This window comes from Hydra vulgaris, chromosome 12 (genome assembly GCF_038396675.1).
Source record: "Hydra vulgaris chromosome 12, alternate assembly HydraT2T_AEP".
In the NCBI taxonomy this organism is placed as follows: Eukaryota; Metazoa; Cnidaria; class Hydrozoa; order Anthoathecata; family Hydridae; genus Hydra; species Hydra vulgaris.
The window spans coordinates 16102583-16117500 of NC_088931.1; the positions used below are offsets into that span (position 1 = coordinate 16102583).

General features: G+C 28.9%; 1 protein-coding gene across 2 annotated transcripts in view; it reads right to left on the bottom strand.

The window, feature by feature from the left end:
• The window catches only part of LOC100208584 (uncharacterized), a 48767-nt gene that overhangs the window by 22582 nt on the left and 11267 nt on the right, over nt 1–14918 (bottom strand). The window contains exon 1 of one of the 2 annotated variants that reach the window (XM_065812339.1): nt 5392–5464. The exons of the other annotated variant lie outside the window; for it this stretch is intronic. The gene's annotated coding sequence lies outside the window, so the exon portion shown is untranslated. Of the gene's footprint in view, nt 1–5391; nt 5465–14918 lie in introns of those variants that run through there. 2 annotated transcript variants of the gene reach the window in all.

Sequence of the window (14918 nt, forward strand, 5' to 3'; positions counted from 1 at the left end):
TACCTCTACTTATGTCACAAACATTATTAGTAAATTTGTATTAGAGACAGGATACAAAAACTAAACATTAGATAGCAATTTCTCCTTTTAAATTTCTAAGAGCGTTTAAAACCTTAATTTCCGATAAAGTATAGTAATGAAAAACTAATGGAAAACAAATTTATAACAAATAAATACTTTTATCTATATTTAAAAAATACAAAAAACATGAATTGATTTTATCAAGGAGTTATAATAGACTAGCTGGAAGGAGAACGAAGTCGAAAATCGTGATACAGTTTTAGTAGTATTCCAGCGGCAAATCAAAATAGCACTCTTGCGTTAAAGAGAGAAAATTTCGAAACGTTTGTAATTTTTCTAATCCTTCGTATTTTATTGCAATGCTTTGGTTTCTTGTGACGTTTTAAAACAATATAGTTGAATAGTTTTTTTTTAAAGTTGAATGTAATCGGATGACTTTAAACTTTGATAATTACGTGAAATTTAATTTGAAAATTGTGCTACTGTTTCTTGACAAATTTTTAAAAGAAACTGTGAATAAACTGTTTTGAAAAAAACTGTATGTGGCACAAACTTTTGTAACTTTATGGCAAGAGGTGCATATTTTCAGTGCCGGATCCAGGTCATTGTCCTAAGAGGGAAGGGAGGGGGGGCGGGTTAGTTCGAAAACAAAAAAATCCGCATTTTTTTTCTTCAGGTAACCCACTTTTTATTTGATTATTTAAAATATTTTTAGAAAAGTTTGCTAATAAATATATTGAATGTATCTGTATATAAATATCTTGAAAAAATCAAACGTTGAAAATAAATATTTAGTCTGTAATAAGGGACGGATTCAAATCCTCGAGGGCCCTAGGCAGAAAAAATTTTGGGGGCCCTAAACACTACTAAATACCACAATTTTTTTTCCACGATACCCCATTTAAAAATTGAGCTTGCTAAAATCATGGTACACAGGCTGAAGTCTTGTCTGTCTATAGGTAAGTCTGGTCCTATCTGTAATGTGCAATAATAGACAAAAAAATATCTTTAGTATATTCTTTCTTTTAATGAAGACTTTTATAAATTTAACAAGCTATAATATAAAATTGAGCTTTCTAGTATTCGAAGATGCAAAACTATCAATAATCTTTTCGACATTTATGATGCAATCTCTATGGATAGGCATCATAGCTAAGCCGTTTAATCGTTCTTGTCCTATATTGGATCTTAACCAAGTTTTAAGTCTTTTTAAAACCGAGAAACTCCGTTCCCTCGAAGCAACGCCAACAGGAAGGGTGCAAAGCAGTGGTAAAATACATTTAATTAAAAGAAAGACATTACCATCACATTGCTTGTATGCTTCTAGTGCACATTCAGGTAGGTCTTGTTGCTTTTTGATTGCGTCTTTCCATTTTAGCTCCCAAATTTCAAATTCTAAAGAAACTTTCATTAATTGGACATTCTCATCAACAGTATTTATGTTGGGCAGCCCATTCATAAAACTCAGTATATTAGTTATGGATGCTGTTAACTCTGTCTTTGATTTATTTAATAATTTTTTAGGTATTGCTACATTTAATTCAAAAGAGTTGAAGGTTTCATCAGAAAATCTGAACTGTAAATCTAGAAGTATGCTATCAAGTAACGTTAAATAAATCTGGAGGATCATTGGTATTGAGGTTTACGCGATTAGTTTGTTTTCCTGTAATTCGTGGAATCTTGATTTTTAAACCTAAGTCTTCTAGTAACTTTGATGCAGTCATAAATATAGCATTAAAGTTTTCTTCGTTCTGTCGTCTTTTATTTAATATCTTTATGGTATGTTTAAGAATAGTTTTTGCAAATTCCTTATCCAATAACTTTTTTTGAAGAGCCTCAATTAAAGAGACTGTGATATTCAACACATTGGCTAATGAACAAAGTGTTATTACAAATAAGAGATCAGATATTGCATTTTTTTAGTAATGCGGCCTTTGTTGAAGAATCCCGTTCATTCCACTGAGATATCAAATCAAGTGTTTCTACTAAATTTATTAAACAAGATTTAAAACTTAACACAGAATCATGCCGTTCAATCCATCTCGTTTCGCATAAGCTAGTAAACATTCCCTAATTCATATTTTTAAGAAAGTTACTTCTCTTCGGCGAAGCTTTAAAAAATGATATTACTTCTTTCATTGTGCCAATTGTATTTCTTACAGCTCGCACAGACGAACATTTAGAAATTGATAAGTTTAAAGCATGGTTGTTACATGGACTTTTTATTGCGTTTGGTAGGATTTTCTGTAATATCGTGACTGCTCCAGTTTTAATTAAGTCATGAATTTGTTGAGCGCATAGTTCAATTATTTCATTTTGAATACTTTTACTAATGTATGTTGTTTTAGAATTACAGTTATTCAAATGGTTTTTTAAAATATTGTCCCTAGCGCTCACTCGAAAGCGAAGCAATTCCCGATTCAGTAATTAAAGATTGCCATCATTAGTTACTGAAGAGTTTTGATTAATTTCAAAGATCTGCCCATCATCGCAATGACCTCGCAGAGTAATATTCTGTCGACCAAGAAGTATTATAGATTCAATTATCGGCTTTAATCGTTCTCGATTTTCTTCAGCCTGTTTAAGTCTTCCTTCGTTAACTAAATTACGTACATCTGTAGATGGACATTCATATGTTTTGATAAAACCTGATGCTGCCAACATCGCAACTTTGTGATACGCATTACAATCATGTAACTGTAAGTCTCCATCCTTATACAAAAGCTTTGAATAACTTTTAAGAGGTAAAGTAACTAGGTTGAGTAATTGCACTTGATCGTGTATTCCCCCAACTTTTGCAAAAAGAAAGCAGTACTTACAAAAAATTGCATAAAGGCATTCTGAAATCATTATCCACGGAAATTTATGTATATGTTTCTCGGACAAAAAGTAATTAACATTCTTACCCTTCTTTAAATACACAGAATATGGATATTTGTAATTTGGACCAGGAAACTAATTGCATTTCAATATTCGGTATTTATCTTGTTCAGTTACCTGACGTGTTAAAAATGCTCCTATATCTATAGACAAACAGATATCATCTTTTGTCGCGGGTATTGAATGTTCTTTATTAATTTCTGCGTTTTACTTGTAAAATAAGCAGCTACCATACCAAGTCTCTGGAGAAAAAGTCCAGGTTCTGGAGAAAAAGGAATAATCAAATTACAAAGAAAAAGTTTCATTGCAATTTGATTATTTTCAGCCCCGCCAATAAATGCACAATTAAATCGTTCGGATGATGACACCGAAGATAAAGGCAAAACGATAGGACCAGCATGGTCCTGTATTGGTAGAATTTTAATTCTTTTGACAAAATAGCATGTCCTCTTTACTCTGTTGGTCATAGTAGCTAATAAAAATAATTTCATTTAAAATAGTAAAAATCGTTTATCTTTTATTTATTTAAAATAGTAATAAACACACTTTTGTTTTCTAAATAAGAAACTAATTCGTAAGAAATTCATTCAGTTACTATTTAAAAAAAAAATTCTTTATATCTTACTTGAAGTGTATATAAGTGTAATAAATTGAAATGTTGCAACTTCAATGTTGAAAAATAAATACTTTATTATAGAAATTTTAACTACTAAAAACGACATCGCGTATATAAATTATACTACAAATTAAAATTAAATTAATAAAAAAAAAAATTTACTATTAAAACCAAATCTATATATTTTTTTCGTAAGTTTTAAAAAACAGTTTTAAAAATTTTTCAAAATAGAACGATAGTAATTTTACTGTGTTTTTATTGTTATCTAATTATATAATAGAATGAATTAATGATGATAACATTAAAATGTTTCGAAACTTTCATCGTTTTTCTTCGATATCGAAAAAATGTTAAAAATGCAACAGATTTTTTTTGTAATGTTATGAAATAGTTTTAGTTTTGTTTTAGTTTTTGTTTTAGTTTAAAAAAAGTAAATAGTTAGCTGGAGAAAAATTTTTTGTATTTTGTTATTTCTTTTACAAACTTTCATTTTGAAATATTATTTTGAAGTTTGACATTTCTTAGGGGGTATTTACCCTTCTTACCCCCCTCCCCCATCCCTTATCTGGTATCCACCACTGCATATTTTAAAAATATGCGAAAAGTTTGATAATATGATAAAAAAAGGATTCAAAAATTAGATGCAATAATTTAATCTTTTTTAGTGGTATTAGTTTTTATAAACAAAATGGTAATTGTTTGGTAGGAAAAATAATTCACTCCACTCACTTGTTTTGTTATTAGTATATCATCTTTAATATCTGATATGCAACTTTTAATATCTGATATAACAATTAGTATATCATCTTTAATATCTGATATGTTAACTCCTCTAAATATTTATTGACAAATTTACACGATCTCTTTTGTTTCAATAAAACATCTGAAAACTGAAGCGAAACTAAGTAAAAAATTAAACTCTAAATAGCGATAAAATAATAGCTTTTCCTTTAACAAAAATAGAAATTGCTAAAATACCAACTTCTTTTTATTTTTTAAATTAAAACGCCACAAGCTCAGATAAATAAATCTTCTGAATTTTGATAAACTCATTAGTTTAAACTAACTTTTAAAGTTGTTTTAAGTCACGCACACCCTAGTGGTCACGGGAACGTTTTTTAAACATTTTTTTAAAGGTCCCGTGAAAACGTTTTTTATTCGTTTTTTGAAAGCCCATATGAGACAGTGAGCGGACACCTTTCTAAAAACATTTTTTGAAAGTTTTTGAAGGATCTGACGAACACGTTTTGTATTAGATTTTATTATGTCCGAATTTTTTTTTATGTATTGGATAGTTAAGTAAATAACTTGTTATACAGAGAAAAAGTCTATTACAAATGAAAGTTTAGGTGCAACAGCCTAGTAATAGTCTAGTAACAGCCTAAGCCCGGATAAAGACTTTAATAAGAAATAAATTGCTAAAAGTTTAATTATTTTGTATTTATTTATAACGTATACATTAGTATAAAATTGTGACGTTGGCATCAGAAAAAGTCTTCATGTGAAGTTTATTTTAAATTCCAAATGATTTTCGACTGTGTTTTACTTGTAAATGTACTCGTTTAGAGTTTTAAATGTATAATTAGAACTTAAATAAAGCTGAAAATCATTTGGAATTTAAAATAAGCTTCAAATAAGGTTAATTGTAATAATTAGGTAAATAATAATATAATAGGTTCTTTCTGATGCCAACGTTACAATTTTTTAAATAATGTTTTAATACTATACTAAATAAATATTCCATATAGTATCGCGTAGTTTTTGGAGGGAGTTTTAATTTTTAATTTTAATGAAATTCAAAAAAAAAAAAAAAATAGAAGCGCTTTAAAAAGAAAGTTAACACCTTTAAAATAAATACTAAAAACTATATTTACCAGACATTTTACGATGTACAAATAAGTTAAGTGGTAGGCTCTTATGTTAAACTCCTATTCCAACGTTGTTCGTAAATTCTGCAAACATGAAAAAATTATTCTTTTATTTGCACAATTACCTGCCCAACCCCAACGTTGATGTATGTAGATTCATCGCACTTATCCCTATTTATGTTCGTCAGTATATGTGCGCTCCACATATCCCTATATATCCCCATTTACCTAACACCTATACATCCAAGTTGGCAGACTTGAAGGACGCTCCACGTCCGAATAGAGGTTTGACAAGAGAACCTACAAATTAAGTAAAAATATTAGAAACAAACGTTTTTTATTTATTTGCTTTGTAATGTTCCTCATGATAATTGAAAATAGAGATAACATTTTCGCATACGGAAATATTTTTTTCTCAGTATAGTAAGTTTTTGATTATACTATATATATATATATATATATATATATATATATATATATATATATATATATATATATATATATATATATATATATATATATATATATATATACATATATATATATATATATATATATATATATATATATATATATATATTAAAATTAAATATATATATAAATATTAAACTGTGCTAAATTGATGCTGTATTTTTTCCCAGTAAATTCTCAATCAGTGATTAACTCTTGATAGATTTCTCTTATACAAACTCGCAGCAAACTCGGTTGAATGTATATAAAATTAACATCCATCTTGCTTTACAGTTTATGTAAAAAATAAAATATGCACTAAAAAATACTTATTATTGAGTAAAAGCAATTGCTTCAACCGCCCCATGGTCTCCACCCCTATTTTAGCAAAATAGGCCGTATATACCCAACTAGATTCTCATATAACAACTATGTCATCTCAAAATTTACATTAAAGCTATATTCATACTCTGCCCAACGTCGCGGATCTTATATGTGGAAAATTTTCCCTTAAATTGTTACTAACAAAAAAAATTCTCTTGAAAAATTCAAATTTGAACCAAAACGTTTTTTATTATCTAAGGACTTAAATTTTCTTTTTATTTGTTAGTAAAATAATGTAAACTAGCACAATTTATTATTTTATTTGGTTTAACTTTTAATTGTTCTAAGTTTATTTTTCAAAAAAAATTTGTATATTAACATTTATATCAATTGTAACGTTTCTATAAATCATATTATGAATCGTAATTTTACATTTTATATATATTTTAACACAAGCCTGTAACGAAGCTATAACGGGGCTTAGTGGTAAGACAATTTGATGTCTTTTTCTTAAAATGTAACTTTCTACGGTCAAACTAAAAAAAAAAAAATTGTAACAAGAGAAAAGTGCAGGTCAATTATGTTAACGTGTCTCTCAATTTTGATTTTTTGAATGAGGCCACATCTAGATTCGTACTGCACATTTTTCTTCTTTTTTAATATCAACACTTCCAACAAGACTGCAAGCAACTACTATTAGAGTCGGAAGTTATTGGAAGAGAAAAGATGAACTTTATACAGCAAGGTAACGATTAACAGACGACTTAAAAGATTGCAAATTTTAAGAATCAGAAAAACAAGAAAAAGAGAGCGAGTTCCAAAGAACTGTTGTTCGAGATAGAAAACTAGACAAATAAGAACTTTTGAAGAGCTTTGAAACAGCCACATGACACCTATGAGACTTAATTAAATAACGAGTAACACGAGAATTAATTTTATTTGATAGCGCAATAGACGCTAGCTCTTTAGAGCAGCGCCTATTATAGTATTTATAGAAAAGAGACAGAGAAGCAACATTACGATAATGTGACAATAGTTGAAGGTTGGCTGCAAGACCAACTATGTTTACGATACGTTTTTGCACCTTGTCTTAAAGAGAAAGCGCATCATTTAAAGATCCGTTCCAGCTATTGTAACAATATTCCATACAAGGACGAATTTGAGGTTTATGGAGATAAAGAACAATCCGATTTTGCAATCGATTAGATATATGATTTCCAAGAAAGATCAAAGAGTTAGTCCTAGAGGATGAAAGGTAGATAATTCATCAAGTACATTACCGTTCATAAATACAGGAAGATCTAAACTATTGCGATAACAATTGGCTGAAAATTTTTTTATCTGAATTAAAGTTCATCAGCCACTGTAAGCCCCATGCTGTAACAGAAGAGAAATTCTTTTCAAGCTTAAATGCCTCATCCAAGCAATCAGAGAGTGTTGGCTTCTTATCAAGACAAGAATAAATGGAAGTACCATCAGCGAGCAATCCTACCTTAGATGAGAGAATTTCTGGGAGATCTTTAATTTAAATTAAAATCAAAAACTCCATTGTTTCAAGGAGGTTTGTGACACATGCTTTTTTTTTTTGAAACAGCCCTGTTGGCAGTTTGAAAGTAGATAGCTTAATTTTAGATGCATTTTGATTGTTTTTATGACTTTATTATATGTATATACTAGGGACTGATGGGATAAAGACTAATTTATAGTTTGCTCGGTCGATTTTAGCACCTTTCTTAAACAAAATCGTTACTTTTGCTTTGTAACACAAAAAGTGGTATTAAAAATTTGGAATTTTACTATTTTCAAATAACTTTTGAAGAGAGTAAGTGAAGTATTCATTAGCGTAGGACATAAGGGCTGACACAGTCTATATAATGCGATTTGGAAAGATCAAGAGATGAGAGTTCTAGAAAAGTGACCTGAGAATCGAATGTTATGCTGTTGACGGTTGAGTTGGTTCGGCAATTAAATAGGGAAAGATTGTCACTTTATAGCTCTTGGCTGAAAACTGCTTGAAGTTTTTTATTAAGTGAATTGGCTATTATGATTTTGTAACTATCTCACCAAAGTTGGTGGTTCGAATCAATAAAATCTGATTTATTACAGATTTATTATCAATTTTAAAAAATACTATTCTAACATCTCGTGTAATTCTTTTGTTTTATCAGTGTGTTATTTTATTACAAAATTTTTTATTTTTCTAGTATTATCTGTGGCATATTAAGGTTTAGCGTCATGAAGGAAGAAGAGGGGAGGGGGGCGGTGCATGAGAATTAGAAAGGGTGACAAAGGTTGGGGGTGGCACATTAATTCCTAGAAGCATTTTTTTTCGAGCATCACACGTGGTAAGTATATTTTATTGATGCTTTTATGTACCTTTTATTTTTACTATTAAGTACGTCACTAAACAAATTAAAGTTTGAGTTTGCGAAGTTAACTTTGGTTGGCAACTATTGTTAAAAAAAAAAAGAAACATTTAATATTATTGCAATAGTTTGGTAATTTAAAAATATTTTTACACCATGCATGTTACTAAAAGCAAGCATTGAGAAAGAAATTTATTTTCTTGCTAGTTTATACTTTTTTTTTTCAACAAGATTTCATTTCCAGCGGGTACAAAACATTCGTTGGACGTCTTAAAAGCATCAAACTGATTTGTGACGCATAAAAGGCGTTTTATAGACGTCTCACGGATATCTGTGCGCGCTGGCTTAATGCAAAATGATTTATTGATAATTCAAAGTCATGTTCTCAGCAAGCTCACATTAAATAAAATTAATATCAATCCAAATAGATACGGTTTTATTTTTGTTGATCACAGAAAACTTTTGATCTTTAGTCTACTGAAACATCATAAGCAGATGTAAGGAAGAATCAAGTCTATTTTGTAAAGTATAGGCAAGTTTGGAAAACATGATGTCATCTATTTTTCTTTAAAAAATGGATGCACGTTGTTCATTTATATTTGTTATTTAAGTCGTCATTTTTTTTTAGTTTCCATTTGTTGTCGTACTAAATAAATTACTTTCACCAACACAAACAAGGTTTCTGAAAGAAGATCGCACTGACCTTATTATCAGAACCTTTTACAAGCGTGTGTATATAAACTACATCAAAACATAATGAACAAAATAAAACGTAATTAACAATAAAAGTTATAAAGAAAATATAAAATTACAATTTGAAAATATAAAATTACACGAAAATATAAAATTACAAATTGCTGGAGATATTGACGCATAAACATCTTTGAAAGTAAGGCCAGCGCGAGTAGGTTTCATGTGGGGAGGGGTATTTGCCAATAACATTTTTAACACACAAAAACAAATCTAGATTGTTCCACGATTTTGAATTCAGTTAATTTATAAATTTTTGTTTCTCTACTTTAAAAAAAAAGTAGTTTACCGTTTGCAAAGCCATTGTACTCTGTAAAAAACCTTGTGTCGAAAACCAACACTTGAACTTGTGTTGCTTTCATTTAACCAATGATATATTATATAACTAGAACTTCGATCCGAAAAGTGAAGCCGCTTTTTGCCTTTTTAACAAATGGTGGATTAAATTTGTAAACAAATATTTTTAACTTTTCTTTTACTTAAATAAAGTAAAAATATTTTAAATTTAAATACTATTTATGTAAAAGTGTTAAGCGGAAATTATAATACTTGTAAAATAATAATTTATGATATCTTAATTTATTTTCGATTAAAATGGGATTAAAGTTTTAAATAGGAAAGTAAAATTACAGACGCTTTTGAAGCATTTTTATGAATTATAATACTTTTTAATAAACATAGGCTCGTAAAAAAACTTTTATAAGTATTTTATAATTATTAAACTTGTTTTTGAATTATCTTTAATTTATTGGGAACTTTTGACTTGCATTTTTAACTTTTATTCCACACTTCGGTTTCAGCTTTCGCCCTTTTTACAAATGACGGGCTATTGTTATAAACAAAAAAAAGCGGCTTCATTTTTTGCTTTCCAATAAAATCTCGCATGTTAAATTTCGTTATATAATATTTCATTGCATTTAACACAAGTTAATGTTAAATTTTACTTTCTTGCTGACACAAGATATGTGTTAAAAATTTTTCAAAAAAACTAAAAAAATTGGGTGGCCTATAACTCAATTTAATTTTGAAACTTCGTAGATCGTCAATTATGACGTTTTTGATTTTCAACGGACAATTTTTGATTTTTATATTTACACCCATAGTCATAAGAATGAATAGTCTGGAAACGCGGCCTGGGAACAATGGTTTTTGCGTTGATGTTAGGTTTTTTTACCCAGCCTACTTTAAGGTGCAGAAGAAACAATTTTTTAGAGTTGAAATAAAAGTGTAAAAAAAATAATGCCAGCAGCAAATTGTTCAATATATGGTTGTACTACTTCTCGTTATTCACATGGTATAGCTATATACTGTCTAGCTATATACTGTCTAGCTATATACTGTCTATATAATAGAGAAGAAAAATGATAGAGATTATCATAAAAGATTGTTTGATTGATTTAGCTTTGAAAAAACAAATTGCTAGTGAATCTTTACATGTATACGAGAGACATTTAAAAAGAGTCACAAAGCAGACATTTAAAAAAAAAACTAAACATGTGGTTTACATCTCATTCCAAAAGTATTATATGAACACATTAAGTTATATCTTATTCTATTATGAACGTCAAATTGGCAGCTCAAGTTCTTAGCACTACTGTTAGTAAAGTCCTTCTTAACTATGAATCTTCAGATTAACTATAAATCTTCAGATGCTTTTGCTACGGCTAACCTTTCAATGGTTTTCAATGGTTCAATGGTTGACAGTTTTTTGGATATTATGAATATTAGTAATGATATGGAATAAATTCAAAAGTCAAAGCCGTTCTCAGTCCCATTTTCTTCTGTTGATGACTATCGTTTTAACTGGCTTAAAACAGAATTTTTGCCATATTTTGAAAAGTGTTTAAATTCCATCAACAACCGTCAAGTTAATTTTACTCTAAAGATAGATGTAAAATGTTTATATCGTTGCAAACCTATGAAGGAATTAAAATTACTGTTAACTCTGCTGTTGAGTTTATAAAATTTTTACTTTCTAATAATGTGTTTTATGTATTAACAGAAAGATTTTGCCAAGATCCACAAGAAAATTATTACGGACATCAACGCCAAATTGGTTCTTACAAGGATAATCCATCTGTCAGTGAATTTAGCTATAATGATAATGCCATTCGAAATCAAAAAGTCTTCAGACCTATATAAGATGGCAATTCCTAAGAAGGTATTCACTTTGAGATTAATGAAGAACCAGTACCATGCAGAAAGCGAATAAAAACTTCTCTATAATATTTAAACTGCTATTTTCATAGCCACAAATTGTTAAAACACATTATTGGCTAAATGAACAGATACTTTATGACCCAATATTGATTTATTTGATCAACAAAAGATTAATACATTTAAGTAACATTATACTAGTTTGTAACTATATAAAATTTATTTTATTTTCTTGCTTGAATAGATTGATAGTATAAGCAGGGTTGGCACTATTGTATTAGACAATTTAAGGCTAAAATTTCATAATTATTAACTATTAAAAATAGTTAATCGTTATATTTTTCAAATATTCAAATCATAATTATTAACAAAGTAAAAAAATTTTAACAGATGATAGCTACAGTTTTATTTATATAGTTGCTTTAAATCTGTAGTTAAAACAAAAAATTTGTGTAAAAAAGGTCCCTCGTTAGGCATTATTTTGAAAGCAAACATCGAATTTTTTTGGTTCCTTTCATAAAATATAGACTACTGAAAAACTCTTTCAATCTATATCAAGGGCGGATCTAGCATTTTTTGGTCTTTGAGCAAGGTAACTTCCAGACATAAAGCAAACTCCAAACATTTAAATGTTTATACTTATGTCAAATAAGAATGCTATGCAAAAAATAGCAATATTGGAGTCTGGGAACAAAAAAACTCCGAAAAATTTTCTTCCCCTGGTCCCAAACGTGAGGGCAAGAAGTTGATAAAATATTTTTTGTACTATTCTCAACTAGACCATCAATAATTTTTAAGTTTTATAGTTTAATCTCTTTATGTTCAAAAGTTATGACCATATAAAAATTGTAACCTTCTTAAATTGAGGAAGGTTCAAACTTTAAAAGGTCTTAATTTTTTAACGCTAAAATATTTTTACTATGAAATTGAAAATTTATCGATGAATATAAACGTAATTGAGAATAGTACAAAAAGTATTTCGCCAACTTGTTGATTTTACGATTAGGGCAGAGAGGCAAAAATTTGGGAATTTTTCGTACTCATGCTACGATCATCGCAATTTTTTGCAAAGCATATTGCAAATATTTGACATAAGTATAAACAAATGTTTGGAGTTTGCTCCATGTCTTGAAGGTAGCTCTCTCAAAGCCCAAAAAAATGCTGGACCCGCGCCTGATCTCTAATTGCGTCTAAATAAGAGAATTGGAGTTGATAATTGAAGTTAGAGTGAGTCTACTGAATGATTAAACTTGATTACAAGGGGAAAGGTGGCTCAAAAAAATGATAAAAATGATTTGCATGCGTAACCGAGACATTAATTTCTAGAAAAGTTCAATACTCATGTAAAATATTTTACAATCTATTTTTTTCAATATTTTAGTTCATGAAGATTTAGGGTTTTAAGTTTGTAGTTAAATTTTAAGTTAATAAATTTAAATTAAAAAAAAAGCAAACAAAACCTAAAATTTTTGAGAAAACTAAACTTTAACCCTCCCTAATACTTGCTTATTTAATATACTCTCAAAAGTATATATTGATCAAAAATTATCTGAGATGCTAAATAAATGCTCTTGTTTATTAATGTCTAACTTGGTATGGGGACTTAACAAACGGGTGGATGGGAATTTTTTTTTTTATTAGTGCACTTATATTTTATAATTTTTAAGGTTGGTTCACCAAAATAAGTTTTTATTTTTAGTTTTAAGATATAATTTCCTTGTTGATAGCAAGTAAAATTTATTAAACAAACAGATTTTTTAATTTAATAATTTTATTAAATAAAATATTTAATAAACAGACTCAATAAGCTCAGAATTAACGGGAAAGTTTCCAAAAAAACTTAAAATATGGTAATAAAAACCCTAAAATGTTAACCCTAAATGTTATCAAAAAACTATTAATTATGTAAAGTTTCCAATCCCCCAAAATGAAGTGTTTGTAAATTTAAAATATAGTCGTCTTTTGATTTCAACTCCCAATTGCTAAAATTTTTTGTAAAGCAAAATCTTCATTTGATAAATTAGATTAATTGTAAAAAACCCGGCATTAATTTACATCTCTACCCCCCCCCCCCCCTATTTTTATTTTTGATTAGGATAGAGAATTTTATCCTGATTAAGAATCGTATAAAGACATAGACCTGAAAACCCAAGAAAAGTTCTCTAATTTGATGTTGAAGTGTCAAAAAAATATATACTAAAAACGCTAATATTCGCCTTCTTTTTTTTAATAACACTTTAAAATTTCACTATTTAATTAGGCCGCCTGGTTTCTGTAATTTGAAAGTAATTAAAATACTTATGAAAATTCCGAAAGTATTAATGAAAATTCCTATGCAAAAAATTTGAGAAAAACAAAATGTAATTATAAAAGACTCTCTCTATAAGAATTGTTTCTATATTTCTGTTTTAAAATTAAAATGGCGAATGCCAGACGACCAATTATTATTGAGTTTGATTGCCTTAATTTACGGGAAATTGGTCGCAGGTTTAAAAACAATAATAACGAGTGCATCCGGTGGTGCAGGGAGTTTGGTTTACTTGCTATCAATATAATCTGTCCTCGATGTAACATCTAGTGCAACGAACAAAATAATCTTAATGTCGATGGAAAGATTTGGAGGTGTATGCAAAAACAATGCAAAAAGAAAATAAGTATTCATGTATGAAGTTTTTTTGAAAGATCTCAACTAAAACTTTGGCAAATATTTGGTATTACCTATATTTGGACACGTAGCGCCGTAAAAAGTTGTGGCCTTTCAGTAGAAGACATTCAGAAGAATTTAGAAATTGGTAGCAACAAAACTGTAGTTGATTGGAATAATTTTGTAGAGACATCGCCGTTACTTATTTCCTTAACAACCGTGTGCAATTAGGAGGGCCAGGTTCAACAGTGGAAATAGATGAATCGCTTTTTTCAAGAAGGAAATACAACCGAGGTAGAATTGCAGAAGATCAATGGGTTATTGGTGTGTACGATTTAGCAACTTAAGAAGGGTTACTCATTTCTGTAGCGCACCGCGATGCAGCAATCTTATTACCCATCATTATACAATGGATTCGTCCTGGAACTGAAATATGGAGCAATATGTGGGCAGCATACCGAGGTTTATCAGGGTAAGGTTTTCAACATGGTACAGTAAACCATACTTTACATTTTGTTGATCCCGCAACAATTGTTACAACAAACAGGGTTGAGGCAATGTGGCAAAGAAGCAAAGCCAAATTTAAAGCTATGTTTGGGCCCACAAATCGAGAAATGGTTCCCGATTATTTGACAGAATTTATGTGGGCGCAACGTTTTAAAGAACCCTCTTATTTTCACTTTTGGAACCAAGTTGTAGATGAATATCCCGTTTGATTATTATTTTTGTATATATTAACATTTGTCTATCTAAAATCACTAATATATTTAAAAAGAATATGTATATATATATACATATTTTTTTTAAATATATTACTATATAGTCTGAAAATAAAATAAAAA